The sequence below is a fragment of the Rhinatrema bivittatum genome, chromosome 4 (genome assembly GCF_901001135.1).
Source record: "Rhinatrema bivittatum chromosome 4, aRhiBiv1.1, whole genome shotgun sequence".
In the NCBI taxonomy this organism is placed as follows: domain Eukaryota; kingdom Metazoa; phylum Chordata; class Amphibia; order Gymnophiona; family Rhinatrematidae; genus Rhinatrema; species Rhinatrema bivittatum.
This window is the reverse complement of record NC_042618.1, coordinates 112,325,248-112,342,990: the sequence shown is the minus strand read 5'-3', so window position 1 is coordinate 112,342,990 and position 17,743 is coordinate 112,325,248. Positions and strand designations below refer to the sequence as shown.

General features: G+C 43.0%; 1 protein-coding gene across 2 annotated transcripts in view; it reads right to left on the bottom strand.

The window, feature by feature from the left end:
- TTBK2 (tau tubulin kinase 2) overlaps positions 1 to 8,916 on the bottom strand; it is a 321,653-nt gene extending 312,737 nt beyond the window's left edge. For both annotated transcript variants that reach the window (XM_029598687.1, XM_029598686.1), the window contains exon 1: positions 8,520 to 8,916. The gene's annotated coding sequence lies outside the window, so the exon portion shown is untranslated. The remainder of the gene's footprint in view (positions 1 to 8,519) is intronic.
- Between the last annotated feature and the right edge of the window lie 8,827 nt (positions 8,917 to 17,743).

Genomic DNA, 17,743 nt, shown 5'->3' with positions numbered 1-17,743 from the left:
CATCCATAAACTTTAAATAAATTGAGCGGCACATTTATGTTGCCCATCTCTACAGTTTGCGGTCTTACTCAGTCACAGGCAAAAAGCATTTGCTATTTCTCTCTCACACACTCAGTGTAAACCACGTTAAAGGAAAATTCCAGATTTGGCGTTACAGTAGTGATTCCAAGTGATTCATTATGCTCATATCGCTTGTCTTCTACATATCTACTGATAATAGATATGTAAAATATATCGTTACTACTTTTATATACTGTTTTGTTATCTCAGGGCTGAAAGTCATAAGCAGAAAAAGTTGACGGGGTGTTCGCCAAATTATAAGGGGGCTGCAATTTTTTATTACACAACATGAAACATACACAACTTATGGCTTGTTTATGCAGTATCATTTAATGTGGTGTAATATAAGTGACACAAAATGCAAAACATTTCAATAAAATTCTATAATGTCAGATGAGAATCGATGTAAATCTTCTGCATTTTATGTCAATTTTATTCGCTGTTTTTTGTATCGAATATGCCAACTGGGTGAATAATTAGAATTAACCAAAGTAGTAATCGTTGTACCTCGTATGGTTTATATAGGCAGACATCTGCATTTTGTGGGCTGGCCCGACCTGAACCCGTGGGCAGGGTCGGGTCAGACAGAAGAATTTCCGCGGGGTGATGCGGGTCCTGCGGGCTGAAACATTTTTTACTGGTTTTGGTCTGTTTTATTTTGCTTCTGGGTTCGCAAGTTTAAATATGTTTCAAATAACTGGCAGGGATTACATATTAAAATGAAAATTATAAATCAACTTTTGAGGGGGAGGGGTACAGAATTGTGCTTTGGCCTAGGGCGTAGAAATATGTAAATCCGGCCCTGCTCATATCTCTTGGTGGCTTCAATGCAATAAACATAGAAATATTTGAGAACTCAGCATCGTCATAATATCTCCCCATATCTGTCTTTTTGGATACAATTTAGAATTTTGTTTCCAATATATAGGAGATTAGCTGAAGCAGGAGTATCAATAGTGGATACTCTACTGATGTCAAATATAGTTATCTTTTGATTGTCTTAAAGAACGAGGATTTAAAAGGCATGTTTTTGAATATTCATGGTTTAGCCATTATGTAATCACAAATTTTATTCCAGAGGTATTTCAGTATGTTTTTACGTTTGATTCCTTTATTTATTTGATTTATATTGGTTTTCAGAACTTCAAAGTTGATTATTTCCCTGTCCCCAGAGGGCTCGCAATCTAAGGGATAGATTTTCCACTTTGCGCACGCATGGACACACCGATTTTCTACTATGCACACACTAGCATGTGCATAGTGGAAAATCCATGGGCCGTGCATACATGTGCACCAGATTTTATAATCCACATGCGTATGTGTGGGCGGCACATGCAAGGGGGGGGGTGACTTCTGCAATTTCCGTGTGGCGATGCATTCTGGTCTTCCCCAGTTCCCTCCCAGTCCGCTCCAATTAAGGAGCAGACTGGGAGGGAAATAGGCGACCCGTCTTTCAGAAAGGTTCAGAAACCTCCAGATACCGCACAAGTCTCTTGATATCCAAGGGATGCCCCTGGAGTCACCCGAAGGAACAGCTTCTGGTAATAGCGCCCAACATCGCAAAACGTAGAAAACGGTGCTCCAAATGGATAGGAATGTGAAGGTAGGCCTCAAACAGATCCAGGGAGGTCAAATATTCCCCCGACTACATGGCCATTATCACAGAGCGTAAGGTTTCCATGCAAAAATGAGTCACCCTCAAATGACGATTGACACCTGATATCTAGGATGGGACAAAAGGAGCCCTCCTTTTGGGGCACCACAAAATAAATGGAATATTGTCCCATACTTTGAGACGTAGGCACTGGAACTACAGCCCTCAGCCAGAGGAGCCTTAGAAGCATAGATTCCACTGCCTGCTTCTTCTGAGGGGCGTGGCAAGGAGACACCATGAATGTGTCCCGAGGAATAGTGCAAAATTCCAGGACATATAAGATATCACTTCCAGGACCCACTGAACCGATGTGATCTTGACCAACCTTTGATAAAAGAGACAAGTGTCCTCCTATCTCTTGCTCCCGAAAGTGGGACAACAAACCTTCACTGGGAAGCTCAGGAGGATCCACTGCTCGAGCACGATGCTCTCTTGGCTGTCGGGAACGAAAGGACTAAGACCTACCAAAAGGCCAAATCCTCTAAAAGGTCAACCCTCTGTAGGGAAGAACGCGCTGCATCTGCTTCTTATCCTCCAGCAACCGAGGGACTGGAGAGTCACCTCACTTACTGACCAATTTCTCCAACTCGCTCCCAAAACAAGAGTGAGCCTTTAAAAGGGATTTTTGTAGATTAGCTTTGGAGGCTGCGTCAGCTGACCAATTTCGCAACCATAGTTGACGCCTGGCCGCTACCACCAAAGCTACTCTTCTGGCCAAGGTACAGACCAAATCACAGCCTGGTTCAGCTAAAAAGGCGGCAGCGGGCTCCATAACCACTCTGAAATTCACTACAGAATCATCAGCTTCCTGAGAAAGAAGCAGACAAGATCGTGCACCAGGAAGCAACAAGAAGCTATCTGTAAAGTTATTGCCACTGCCTCAAAGGCTTGCTTAAGGATAGCCTCATTACTCCTTATCAAGCGCATCCTTCAGGGCCGCTCCTCCCTCCTATGGGAATAGTCGTCCGCTTAGAGATGGCACAGGCCAGGGCATCCATTTTGGGACAATGCAAATGCTCCTATACCGCTGGATCCAGGGGGTACAGGCCTTCCAATGTCCAACCGCCTTTGAAAGTTGCCTCTGGGGTGTCCTATTCAAGATTAATCAATTCCTGAAGGGCATCCATAACAGGGAAAAAACAAGAGGCTTAGCGAAATGAGATGAAGACAACTCTCCCTGAGCCTCTAAACAGTGCTGATATGTTAGAAGACCTGTCAGGCTGAGATGCCCTAATATGATAGGCAACACAGAGAGAAAGGCACTTAAGTTTCTTGCTCACCGGCGCCATCAGTGCACCGGTGACAGAGAATGTGCGTCCAGCCGGCTTGTGCTAAAAATACTTCAAGCGCACAAAATGTATGTGCACAAAAATTAGGCGCCCCAATAGTAAGCGCAGCAAAAGGCACTTGCACAAACCGTGTACCAAAGCCTGGGCACACCGACAACACTGAAAAATTTGTGCGCACAGAAGGTGCACCTAAAACTGAGCCCACAGCGAGTGCGCACAGCCAATGTACTGCTCACACTGACGTCCTGTAGAAGGCAGTAAAGCAAACACAGAAGTGCGCGAAAATGCCTCCGCTGCCTACCACATGATGCGCAGGGAAAAAGCCTAATTGCAGGGCCTAGCCCACCGGGGCTATGCACAGTTTAGGCCCTTTGAAGGAGAAATTAATAAAATATGTTCTAGGATGATGTCTCTGCTTTAAAGACAAATTTATTCTCTGTCCCTCATCTGTCCATCAGCACCAGAACATGAGCCTTTTTCTGTATGGCTTTTTATCCAATGGAATTCTCTCCCTAAGAACTAAGATCAGAATTGATTTGAGAATTAGAAAAGGTTTGAAAACCCACTTTTTTTTTGCCTCCCATTTTTATTTAAAATGTCTTATTAAAATTGTGTTTAGAATACATTATGATGTGTGTATTCAGGCAGAGTTTGCTAATCAATTTATTGTATGATTGATTTTATTTATTGTACATTAGCTTCAGCCTCACAGGTTAGACAAATAAGTGTTTTAAATAAAAACATTTACTCAGTGGTTATTAGACTGGAGAAATAGCCAAATGGTTAGAGCAGCAGGCTGAGAACCAGGCAAATCAAGAATGTAACTCACCTTCAGCTTCCAGTGAAAAGATGTGAGCTAAAAATAAAAATATTAAATTCTAGCACTGTTTCACCATCTAAAGGAAGTTTATGTGGGCTAAGTTCTGTCTCTGCTTTTTCCTGTCACCTGTCCTTTGCTTTAATATTCCCTCTTCTTCCTCCATCTAACACAACCATTTGAAATTTTTCCAACTCAATTTTTTAAATTGTTGTTCTTCTGACTCTACAGGTAATCATTTTTTGCTGATTTTCGTTGCCTTCTCTCCCTTATTGGATATGCCCTTCACAGACATTGCCTTCCCATACTTTGATACCACCTCACCAGTCCATGTATCTTTTTGCCATCTGCCTTTATTTATCCTCTCTCCTTTCAACTACACTTAAAAACTTAAATAAATATAAAATGAAATAAAATAAACACAACATATTAGATGCAGTCAAGACAGGTAAGTGATATAACCAGGTCAGAGAGTTATGTTTCTCCAAAAAAGAAATATATATATATATCCTCACTTCCTCAGATTTCTTAGACCCTTCCTCGGAGATTGGTTTTCAAGATTACCAAAATATGCAAATTAATCTGTCTTAAACCAAATCTTGGCAATTAAAGCTCTCCAATATTTATGGTGGATTATCCTGAAAATAAGATCTGTTCGTGGCCCTCAAGAAGGGCCAGAGTTGACCATCCCCAATTTGGGAGAAATACAAATGTTTAAGACATTCCTGCTTTTACTATGAGTACCATCACAGGCAACTTACTGGGATTCATCGATTCATTCTAAATCACTTGTAAAAAGTAAATCATCCCAAACTGCTGCGATGGGAAATGAACTTCCATTTGTATTTTTATAAATATTCTAGACACTCATATACCTTGCATATGAACAAGGTTTCACATCAAGCATCCACAACCACTGCACAAAAAGGTAGAAAACAGTAGGACAACACCAGACCCATTTCTAGACACTGGCATGTTTTACTGCCTCACAGAATCTGAGAATATGAAGATAAAAAGGATCTCTAATTTGTGATCGTGCTAATATTAAATCGGCACCTCTAGAATAAAAAATATGAGTTAAATACAACAGCTCCACTAATCAGGAAAGGACTGAGGTATTTTGCAGGAGTCCAGTGAACAGGCTTTTATCTTATCAGTCAACTTTACTGTTGATATATCAATAAATATTTACTCTGCTACAAGCAATCTTATCAACCCTTCCAATCATACAATAAAATTTACTTACACTGGAAAATCCTCAGAGAAAACGTTAGCACTATAACAAAAAACTCAATGTCCCTAACTCACATGCAGAAACTGAATAAAATAAAGCTGCAGAAAAGGGTTAAAAATTAATTTGAGGGCCACTGGAAACACAAGGGGCTAGAAGACAAACAATTTAGTCATCAGTGTAAAAAAAAAAAAAAAAAAGGAAAGGAACATTGTGCAGAAGGACAGGGAACCAGACTCTATAGCACTCTCCAGAAGGCAAGAGCAGCAGTATAATTCATGTCATGTGACTACCTACCAATAAAATTGCAGATTAGAAACCACTGCTTGTCAATGTATATATGCTAGCTTGGTTGCAGAATAGCATTAAGCCTGTAACTCTCAAGCTGTGTCTCAAAAGCCATATGTTGTTTCTATATAGTAGATATTTTAATACAGAATCAACTGAAAACTTAAAATATGAAAAGAAAGCCATGCTTTGTGCATGATGGAGTATTCCAATAGCGCACATAGTAATTTACCATGTATTGTTTAAAATTTTACTGTTTGCTTATTCATTGTTCATGAATTAAGAACATAAGAAATTGCCATGCTGGGTCAGACCAAGGGTCCATCAAGCCTAGCATCCTGTTTCCAACAGAAGCCAAACCAGGCCACAAGAACCTGGCAATTACCCAAACACTAAGAAGATCCCATGCTACTGATGCAATTAAATAGCAGTGGCTATTCCCTAAGTAAACTTGATTAATAGCCGTTAATGGACTTCTCCTCCAAGAACTTATCCAAACCTTTTTGAACCCAGCTACACTAACTGCACTAACCACATCCTCTGGCAACAAATTCCAGAGCTTTATTGTACGTTGAGTGAAAAAGAATTTTCTCTGATTAGTCTTAAATGTGCTTCTTGCTAACTTCATGGAATGCCTCCTAGTCCTTCTATTATTCAAAAGTGTAAATAACCGAGTCACATCTACTCGTTCAAGACCTCTCATGAGCTTAAAGACCTCTATCATATCCCCCCACAGCTGTCTCTTCTCCAAGCTGAACAGCCCTAACCTCTTCAGCCTTTCCTCATAGGGGAGCTGTTCCATCCCCTTTATCATTTTGGTTGCCCTTCTCTGTACCTTCTCCATTGCAACTATATCATTTTTGAGATGCGGCAACCAGAATTGTACACAGTATTCAAGGTGTGGTCTCACCATGGAGTGATACAGAGGCATTATGACATTTTCCGTTTTATTAACCATTCCCTTCCTAATAATTCCTAACATTCTGTTTGCTTTTTTGACTGCTGCAGCAGACTGAGCCGACGATTTTAAAGTATTATCCACTATGATGCCTAGATCTTTTTCCTGGGTGGTAGCTCCTAATATGGAACCTAACATCGTGTAACTACAGCAAGGGTTATTGTTTTCATCTTTCTCCTGCAATTACCTTGAACTTCGGTACTGGTTAACATGTTAGCAAGAAATTACAAATGAATTTACAATCTGACTGGTCTGTATTGGTTATGATTTCACAAATTGAGCTTTTCACAAAGAACATGAACCAATCAGAAATCATTCCATGTGAAGTAACTTGAGACTGTCATTATTCCAAGCATAGCTACCTTTATGGAGCAACTGCATAAATGGGATGGGGGGGGGGGGAAAGAGACATGATCATCACTAAGGGCAACACCTGGTGGATGGATTCCAGGCTCATGTTTACAGGGTTCTGAGAGGAATCCTGGTGCATGGCTCCTTGTCTTAGGACCACTGCTGCAATGATCATCTAGGGACATTGGGAGGAAGGGTCTATTAAAATAAACGGAAAAAATCCTAGGGTAATTGTGAATGAAGGCTCATGGTTGCAGATTCCCAGGCCTGGATTTAAATGAGCTGGAGGCCCAAAGGAAAAAAAGGAAACTGATAGGTCCAAAAGAGAACAAAAAGAAAAAGAAAGCAGTAAATGTTAACGACAAAAACATCCAGGAATATATTACAGGTTATCTGATTTCAGGAATAAGCTCGATGAAATCTGAAAACTACCCACTACCAACATCTCTAAAGAAATTTCACAGTTAAGCCCAAAATCAATTGCCTTCAAAAACAAAGGTTATACATAAAATTCTCTGTGCCACATTGGCAAAAAGATGATTTGAGAGAAGCAACCAATTCATATTTTCTGTTCGCACATTTATATCTGCCTGGCATCAAGTCTGTAGTTGCTTGCAACAATTGTTACCTTGTTCTGACTCAAATTTAGTAAATATAAATCATGAAAATCAGACAACCTAATCATAGTAGTTTTAATACAATGCAGACTGACTGGGCAGAAAGTAATTACTGTTAAAAAGAAAATAAAAAATGTTCACCATAGTACACTATAAGGATTGTAAAAGTTTATGCTGCAACTTACATTGGAAGTTCTGTAACAAAATAATCACTCTACCCAATAAAGACTGAATTTTTCTCCATGCTTCTTCATAATGTATAGTTTTCATAAACTTTTATAGCATTATATACAGCATAGCTAGTCACATTTTCCATGTTTCCTCACGTTTACTATACATTTACAAAAACCTGCTTTCTATTCATCTGAGTCTTCGCATCATCCATTGCCTAAACCATAACAAAAGGTTTCTCTCAATCTACTTACAATGTTCCCATTCTAAATTCTAATAAGAAACAATCTTTACAAAAATGGCCATTAAGAATATACAACTATATGTTTGTTCATTCCATCTATATTCTTTAAGATGCTTCACCTTCATTTGGCTCGCATCACCATAGCCCACTGCTACTACAGCACACACCCTCAAGGTTAGCAATTCAATACCCATCTTTGTCCTCCTCTCTCTCATCAATGCTTCCTCCTCCTAGGAAAGAGCAAGTAAAAGGTTGGAGCACAGCACCATAATCCATGAAAGGGAAACACCCTTCTTTTATTTCCATTTTTTGCATTAATTCACAGGGGGTTTGCAGTTCCCCGAATGTCAACACATGCTCCTGGCCTTGCCTGAGAGATCTATATTACTGGATTGATGCAGATGCCGTTAATGGCTTCAGGGCGGCTAACGTGACAGCCACCGACTGCATTCCCCATCCTCGACTAGGCACACAAAGGCATGATCATAAAAAGCACTACAAATTAGAACATAGGATCTATATTTATATACATGTGGCAAAATCATATCTATAACAAGTATATACACAAAGGAACATACACCACTGAACACGTTGATGGCAAAAGGAGGGGCAAGACTACAGCCAAGTACCCCTGAATTTAAGAGCTGCCATGAGCTTCGATGACATTAGCTGACATCCAACGAAGGAGCAGCAGAGAAGGGAGAAAGGAATGAATGAATGGATCCCCACCCCGAGCCGCCACCAGTTCCAGCTACCAAGGTTCGAGCCGGTTCCTTCCCACTAACCCTACCCCCCAGCAGGGCGGGGAAGCACTGCTCCGAGGTCACTTCACTGCTTACCTCAGCGGCGCCGGCCCCGGGCCTCCCGTTACGGGCAGCGAGCACCAGCCATTCACCTTTAGTCGATCTCTAGAAAAATAAAGCGCCCGGATCCCCCGCGGGGCCAAGAGGGGCTTTAACCTAAACTGAAGGCGGACGAGCAGCGAGCACCTCCCAGCCCGGCCATTGAGCAGCTGGGGACAAGCTGCGATAACTTTGCGTTCCTATCGTTTTTTTTTTTTTATTTTGCTCTTCTACTTATATTGGTTATTTGTAACGAAGCTACTCAGCAGTTTCTCAGCCATCTGCTTTAACCCCGCTGCTACTTCCAGCGTCCGCTCTCCATCACTGCAGCACTAGCGACGTCACTGTCTACCTTCGCAACAGACCCTCGCACTCTACCCTGCTCCACCCGTTAGTCCCGCCCATCTTCTCTCTGACCGAAGCCGCCCACCCCACTGCCTGCTTGCTGATTGAACGAAACGGCGGCAGCCTAGGCGACAGACTGGTTACAGAGGTTGTCGATCACCGAGAAAAAGGTGGGCGAGAAGGCGTTTGTCTCCTCCCATCTTTGAATGCCGCTGTATTCAGGTTTGCTAGAGAGCGCCGTTACCTGGGAAAGCGTCACAAAGACAGTGCGCAGATGCGAGAGAAGAGGTTTCTGGGCAATGTAGTTTTTAATAGCGTTTAAAGGAGAGCATTGCGGAAACAATGTCGAGTCTTGTTTTGTGAAAAGATCGTTAGAATGATATCCCTGCTGGTCTTGGACACTGTTTGTACTAGTCTAAAAAGTTCAAATTTAGTTTTTGAATGTTAATTGTATGAATTTATAATATGATCGTAAACTTCAAATATAATTTTGGATGCTAATTGTCTGAATTTGTAAGCTGATTGGCTGTTCTGTTCCTTGTTTTTCTATGAGGTCATTAATAGACGTAGTAGCTATGATGTTAGCAATTTATTAAAAATAGCAAATATACATTTTTAAGCATGCACAGAATCCATTTTAACAGGAACATTTTTTAAAATGTAATATTTTATGAGTAATAGCTGATAAAATCACCATTACATTTAATTAGCTTTTGCTGCAGCTTTTCCCCAGTAAATCAGATGGTAGGTAAAGTCCAAGAGTTAGGCACTATAGTGTCTGATGATCACAAGGTAGAAAAACTGTGTAATAAGGAGGTGACCAGAGGGACATGCATTGGGAGAAGCATAACCTCCAGAATAAAAGGAGATGAGAACTCCAGTCTGATCAGGTTATCAACTAGCATACTATGTATAATTCTGAAGGCCAGTGGTGTAGCAATGGTCTCCAGCACTCAGGGGCCAATATATTTATCTGCCCTCCCTTCCCACAACCATCATCATCCTCTTCCTTGTAGAAATGCTTAAGGTCACAGAAACAGCAGACATTTCCAATAACCCCTTCTTCTCACCTTCTGCCTGTGTATGGCTGAAAAGAAATACAAAACAGGTATCCTTGAGCAGGTTAATGACACCCAAGTCTGAATGTGGTTGGGGTTTTCCCAATATGCGGTACTATAATTTGTCCTGTATTTTGTGTGCATTGGGGGAGTGGCTGCTGGGCTCAACAACCTTTGCTGATGGTAAGGTGGAGGGAGGGCTGGTGCCTCCATATGACTTGTGTTTTGTGTTGCATGTGGGAGCAGGGGAAGTTTCTTATCCAATATATGCAATATGGGTAGCAAACTTCACAGAAGCAATTGATGGTGCCCTGGGAATCTGCTCCATGACTCCCCATCTGTGGGAACCTAAGGTTTCCCATAGGAGACAGTCTACTTTTTTTTTTTTTTTTTTTTTACAAATTTAGCAAGAGCAGGAAGGGACAAGTTTCATTGCTTTATTGAATATACAAACAATGGTATGTTCTCTTTTTTTTTTAAACTATTTTTATTGGTTTTAAATGCACACATTAAAACAGCTGAAATAACATTAACATCAGTTCACATGTATTCCCCCCCCCCTTGTCCCCTCCCACCCTTCCTTATAAAAGTTCTCAGAGTGTATGATCCTGGATATCGAAGTTGTTCAGTGCTCTGCTGATGCATCCTGCATGGTTGCGACAGCCATGGAAGCCGATTCTGTGCTCCAAGGGTCTTGAGTGTTGCCTGTGAGAGGAGCTAGGTATCTTATAAAAGCAGACCAAATCAACTTTGTGTTCATAGATCTCTTTGGCATGACATCATTTGAGATGACATGTTCCAAGGAACAAAGGCTTAGCATGTGTTGAAACCAATGCTCATAACTGGGGTTTCCCATATTTAACCAATTAGCCAGAATAACTTTTTTCCCCATGAGACTCGCCTTTGTGAGAAACAATCGTTCTGGTGACGTTAAGTGTAAGCGATCTGCAGGATCCAGTCCAAATAACCATAATGTTAGGTCTAAAAGTAGCTACTTTTTAAAAAATATTTGACAGGCACCATGAATCAGGCCCCAAAAATGGGATATTACTCTACATTCCCAGAAACAATGATAAAAATTACTGTCCTCACTTAAGCATTTTGGGCAGTGTTAGATTGCATAATCCGCATTTGCTTCGCTTGTAAAGGGGTAATGTAACTCTTCCAAAGAAATCTATAACTGGTTTCACGTAAAAGAACATTTTCTGACACTAGTGACAAATCCTTAAAACATTTTTCAAATTCAGTGTGTGTTAATGAGAATAGGGACCATTCCGCCCATTTGGTGTGGAGTTGACCTAGGACACGTGTATACTCCAAACCAATGAGCTCTTTGTAATAGTGAGATGCAGTGGGTTTTTTATTTTTCCCTAGCTGTATTAGATCACTAAGCTTCTGGGTTTCTACTGTTACCGCTAATCTAGGTTGCAAGGTTCGTATAAGGTGAACTTAGAGGTAGGCATAATAATCTGTATTCGGTATGGCAAAATGTTGTTGAAGCATTTGAAAAGGGAGAACAGCTCTCATTACCCTGTCTGATAGGTCTGATATAAAAATAAGACCTTGGTGCCCCACCTGTGGAAGACCCCCTTCCTCTTTCCAGGTGGAAAAAGGTCATGTCCAGTATTGGTGAGAAGAGGTGTTAGCCGGCTCGGTATCTTCCCAAGTTTACATAACCTAGACCATGCCTTCCGACATGTGCGGAGAAGTTCCTGCGCTCTGAGATAGTGGGGAATCTGGAATGTATCAAGCTGTAATAATGGGTTCAGGGAAGATACCCCATACCATTAAAGGAGATATTTATATGGGGTGAAAGTTGATGTGGCAAACAACCAATCCCACACATGTTTAAGACTACAAGCCAGGTAGGGCAGTCCAGCCCCCCTTGGTCTTTAGGGCAGGAAAGGATGGTTAAGGGTATTCTGGCCTTTTTTCCCCTCCAAAGAAACAATCTGAAAGCTTGGCGAATTTGGACATGGTCATGTTATGTGATCCAATGTGGTGCTAATTGTAGTACATACAACCATTTGGGAAGCAGTATCATTTTAAATAGCTGTATACAGCCTGTTAAGGACAGTGGTAGCGATGTCCATCTCTGTAGTGGGTTAGGGTTTGTGCTACGAAAGGTTGTATATTAGCTTTATGGAGATGGTTTATATTGGTAGGGATTTGTACACCCAAGTATTTAAGGCTACTCGTCACCCAGCAGAGGGGGAAGGTGCCTGACCAGGCTTTATGTACATACCCGGTGACATCTATGGCCTCGGACTTATCGTAATTTATTTTGAGGCCTGAGAATTGGCCAAAATCATCTAGCAGTTCCAATACTACCGGAAGTGAATGTAAAGGTTGTGTTGCAAAAACTAAAAGATCGTCCGCAAAAGCGGCTATTTTAAAGATTTGGATGGGTCCCCCGAAACCTTTTACCTCTCGGCAGGCATCAATTTTTCTCAAAAGTGGATCAATATAGAGACTATATAAAGGGGTGACAGCGGGCAACCTTGTCGGACCCCCCTCTGTATCTGAACCACATCCGAGAGGCAATCATTTACTAGTATACGTGCTGTCGGGATATGGTAAAGCAAGGAGATGTAATGGAGAAAATCACCCCGAATGCCAAAACATTGTAAGACAGAATATAAGTAAGGCCAGGCCACTTGGTCAAACGCCTTTTCTGAGTCAAAACCTATGGCCAAGGCCGGAATATCTTGATGTTGACATACGTGTTGAGCTGTGATGAGTTTAATTATATTTGCGGTCAGTTTCCTCCCTCTAACAAAACCAGTTTGATGGTGTGATGCCAGAGCAGGAAGGAGAACATTCAAACGTTCGGCCAGGATTTTTCTTAAAATTTTAAAATCACAATTCAGTAGGAAAATTGGCCTATAGGAGGAAAGTTGCTGTAGGTCTTTGCCAGGTTTGGGAAGGACTGTGATGTGCGCTTCATTGAATGAAGCGGGAAATTGTTCTTGTTGCAGTCCAACTGTGTAATAGTTAGTTAGATGCATGCTAATATGGACTTGAAGTATTTTATAGAAATCATAGGAAAGGCCATCTGGGCCTGGGGATTTCCCTGTTTTGGTAGCTGAAATAGTCTGCAGCACTTCGTAATTCTGTATGGGTCTGTTCAGAAAAGCAAGTTGGGAGGCCGTCAGTGTCGGCATGGGAATATCGTGAAAGAACGATTCTTCTTCAATTTGTTCATTGGGTAGGCCTGGCTTATATAGTGTACTGTAACACTGTCTGAAGATTTCACAGATTTCTTTTTCTTTGTTTGTGATCTCACTGGATTGGGCTTTCACAGTAGCGATAAAAGATCGTTGTCGTCTAGTCTTTGTTAAATTTGCCATTAATCTCCCAGGTTTATTACCAAACCGAAATAGGTTTTGCTCCCCTTTCTGTAAATAGTGGTGCACTCATATGTTTATTAGAGTGTTCGGGCGACCCAGTAAACTATAATACTCACAGTGATGAAGCTTAATGCATCAACCCCATCTTTGGGGCCCTTTCAGAGGTTACTAGGTATTTATCGGGGTTGCAAGCAATCTCTAGCAGGATTGTACAAATACTTGCATTCCATTCACCGGTACTATCTATTAGATACCGTGGCCATAGTCTGAAAGTCTATGAGGGGGGCTTTTGCATAGAGTGTCACATGTATGATTTTTTACCCACCGGTAAGAAGTTGTACATGTGCATGCGATGCAAAGAGCTCCTAGCTCTCAGAGAACAAGTCCGATCTCTGGAGGCTAGAGTGGCAGACCTGGAGGAGCTGAGGCAGACAGAGAGCTATATAGATGAGACCTTCAGGGACATAGTAGTCAAGTCCCAACTTCAGACTGGCAGCCCTGGTGCTGCCTTGGAGGAAGAAGGTCTCAGGATGGGAGAGCATCAACCAGGTGCAGCAGGAAAGGATCCTGTAGCAAGGACCTGCTCTCTAGGTGATGCATTGTACTTTCGCACCGAGGATATCTCCCCAAGGCCTACTGCCCAGGAGGGAAGGGTTAGGTCGGCCGTCATAGTTGGTGATTCAATTATTAGGAATGTAGATAGCTGGGTGGCTGGTGGGCGTGAGGATCGCCTGGTAACATGCCTACCTGGTGCGAAGGTGGCGGACCTCACGCGTCACCTAGATAGGATTTTAGACAGTGCTGGGGAGGAGCCGGCTGTCGTGGTACATGTGGGCACCAACGACATAGGAAAATGTGGGAGGGAGGTTCTGGAAGCCAAATTTAGGCTCTTAGGTAGAAAGCTTAAATCCAGATCCTCCAGGGTAGCATTCTCTGAAATGCTCCCTGTTCCACGCGCAGGTCACCAGAGGCAGGCAGAGCTCCGGAGTCTCAATGCGTGGATGAGACGATGGTGCAAGGAAGAGGGATTCAGTTTTGTTAGGAAGGGGGAGTCTCTTCCGAAGGGATGGGCTCCACCTTAACCAGGGTGAAACCAGACTGCTGGCAATAACCTTTAAAAAGGAGATTGTTCTAGTTTAAAAGCTGCTCTAAGGGGAAAGCAGACAGTCGCTCAGCAGCGCATGGTTCGGAGAGAGGTATCTTCAAAGGATACTAATGATGCATTAGAATTAGGGCATCCCGACAGTGAGGTTCCAATAATTAGAAAAATAGTCCAAGTGCCTGTAACTAAAAACTCACCTGAGCTAAAAAAATTCTAACTTATCCCTATCAATTAAAAAGCAGAATGAAAATACAAACAAAAAACAAACTTTGAAATGTTTGTATGTTAATGCCAGAAGTCTAAGAAGTAAGATGGGAGAATTAGAATGTATAGCAGTGAATGATGACAGACTTAATTGGCATCTCAGAGACATGGTGGAAAGAGGATACCCAATGGGACAGTGCTATACCGGGGTACAAATTATATCCCAAAGACGGAGAGGAGCACCCGGGAGGAGGTGTGGCACTTTATGTCCGGGATGGCATAGAGTCCAACAGGATAAACATCCTGCATGAGACTAAATACAAAATTGAATCTTTATGGGTAGAAATCCCTTGTATGTCGGGGAAGACTATAGTGATAGGAGTATACTACCGCCCACCTGGTCAAGATGGTGAGACGGACAGTGAAATGCTAAGAGAAATTAGGGAAGCTAACCAAATTGGTAGTGCAGTAATAATGGGAGACTTCAATTACCAAAAATATCCAGAGCTTATGCAAAATACAACGATTAGGTAAGCACTGCTGAAAAACACGTTGTACAATATTATTTCAAATTTGATGTGTGTATTTTTCTAAATACACACAGCCCAACCCGGAACTGACGGAGTAAAAATAAAAAAACACAAGGTAAGAGCCCTTTAAATAGGAGCTCTCCCTTCCGGCGATCCTCTTTTCGCTGCGCCTCACCTGCCCTCCAGCCAGCCTAGTCGGCGCCGCCCCGTCCAGGGACCAAGCCCCGCCGACCTCGGATCGCAGCCCCGAGCCCCGGAATCGCTGACCACGTGGGACCTGCAGCCGGCCTACTCCCCGCTGCCACCAATCAGCAGCCCTAATTGAGAGACCAGCCCAAACCGGAACTGCATCCGACCCGAATCACCGTAGAAGGACCGCCCACTCCTGGTGCCTCACATCCGGCACAGAAAGACAGTTTAAAGAAGCAAGCAACCCGCTGGCGTCTCGCGCCAGGCGTCTCGCGCCGCAGGAGCGCGACTAAGGGGCCTGCCCCTTAGTGTGCCCCTTTGTGGGACAACTTTGTGACGCTATCCTCCCTGTCGCACCCCACTGCCCTCACCCGCCCCTACACCCCTGCACTAAATACCTCCCACCCACTAGACCCGCCCTCTCCCTTAACCCCTGACCATTATCGCTCTGCAACCCTCCAAATGCTTGATCCAGATATGTAGGTGTATAACTAAAGCTATGTCTTTCCTTCATACCAATTGTATATAGAAAGCCTTGTAAGTGCCTACCCCACCTGTTCATTCCTAACTGTATAAACCCCCCCTAATGCTTCTCACTTGCAACGTCCTATTTATACAAGAAAAGACTCCATTGCAAGTACATTCTCCAGTTAAATGTACCACACCAAATTATATGTAACTGCATAACTCCTCCATCCTGCCTCTAACTCCCACCCTCATCCCTCTGTGTGGATTTACAGCAGCCCACCACACCGTTTCTTCCTTCCCTGCCCCCACCCTACCTTCAATCCGACATGTGTCACTACACTATTCCCATTATCCACCACCCCACCCTACGCAAAACCACCCTTTCCCAAACCCATCCTGGCAACCACCAGAAATCCTTAATCCCTATCTTGATCAAACCCCTCACACAACTCCTAGGCCTAGCAACTCTTGCCATTTCATTATTCAACTCCCAATCTATCCTTAAAAAAGCGCCTATCCTCTACGACATCCTCTCTGACAACAGCCTAGACCTATGCGCCATCACGGAAACCTGGCTAAAAGACACAGACCAGGTTTTCCTAAACCAACTCCCACAACAAACCTATGATATCTTCTCTATCCCAAGACATAAAAAAAGAGGCGGTGGTTTACTCCTAGCAGCTAAAAAATATCTTAACCTAAAACTCCAACCCTCCCAACCCCCCCCCAAACTAGAAATAGGACTTTTCAAATCCACCACCCTACAGGTATGTCTCATCTATGCCCCCCCCGGCATACTTGACCATGACCCATCCCCCCTCATAGAATTTATCGTTGACAACCTTAAACCCGATAGCCCAGCTATTATACTTGGCGACTTCAATCTCCACGTAGACGCCAGCCCGATCACTTCCTCATGTGAAACCTTATTGATCACTCTCAAAGCCCTAGGTTATAGACAGCTCATCACTACACCCACACACAGAGCTGGTCATACCCTTGACCTCCTTTTCGTTAACTCCTACATCTCAGCATCCAACACCCTCTCCACTACCCCCATCCCTTGGTCAGACCACTTCATTGTCAATGCCTCCCTCTCTACCAGCATCACTACAAACACATCACAATCACAGAACAAAACCATATCCTTTCGCAAAACATGCCCCTCAGAGGAGCTCGCCCTTGCACTTGAAAAAACAACCAAGAACCTTGACCTCTCCAATCCAGATACAGCCTTGCAATCATGGAATAACATCACATCCACTATAGCTGACGAACTCTGTCCAATTGTACACAAAGAAATCCCACTATCAACAAGAGAAAAACAACCCTGGTATACCAACCAGTTAAAGAAGTCAAAGCAGGATCTCAGATCCAAGGAACGCATCTGGCGCAGACAACCCTCTCCTACTCATAAAGCTATATACAAACAGACCCTGCACAACTACCGCCAAGCCACCCTCCAAGCCAAACGTGACTTCTATTCCTCCAAAATTCATTGCTACCAATTCAACCCCAAAGCCCTTTTCTCCTATGTTGCTGATCTTACTAAATCCCCCACTCCCATCTCCCACGAAGGAAACACCGACACAAAATGTGAGGAAATCGCAAGGTATTTCCAGACCAAAATCAACAGCATTCTTCAGCGCCTCCCCTCCAATCCCCCCCCATACCTCCCCCCACCAGTAATACCAAGCACCTCCTCGAATCCCTTGAACACACCTCCACCCTAGAGATAGAATCTATCCTAAAAAAGATGAGACCGGCCTCTCACATAGCAGACTCAATCCCCTCTAAATTCCTCCTCTCCATACCCACTACCATTGCTAAACCCATAGCAAACATAATTAACTGCTCACTAACCTACGGCAAAGTCCCAGACCCCCTTAAACTAGCTGTAGTCAAACCCCTCCTAAAAAAACCCACCCTTGATCCTGCAAACCCAGCAAATTACAGACCCATCTCCAACCTCCCC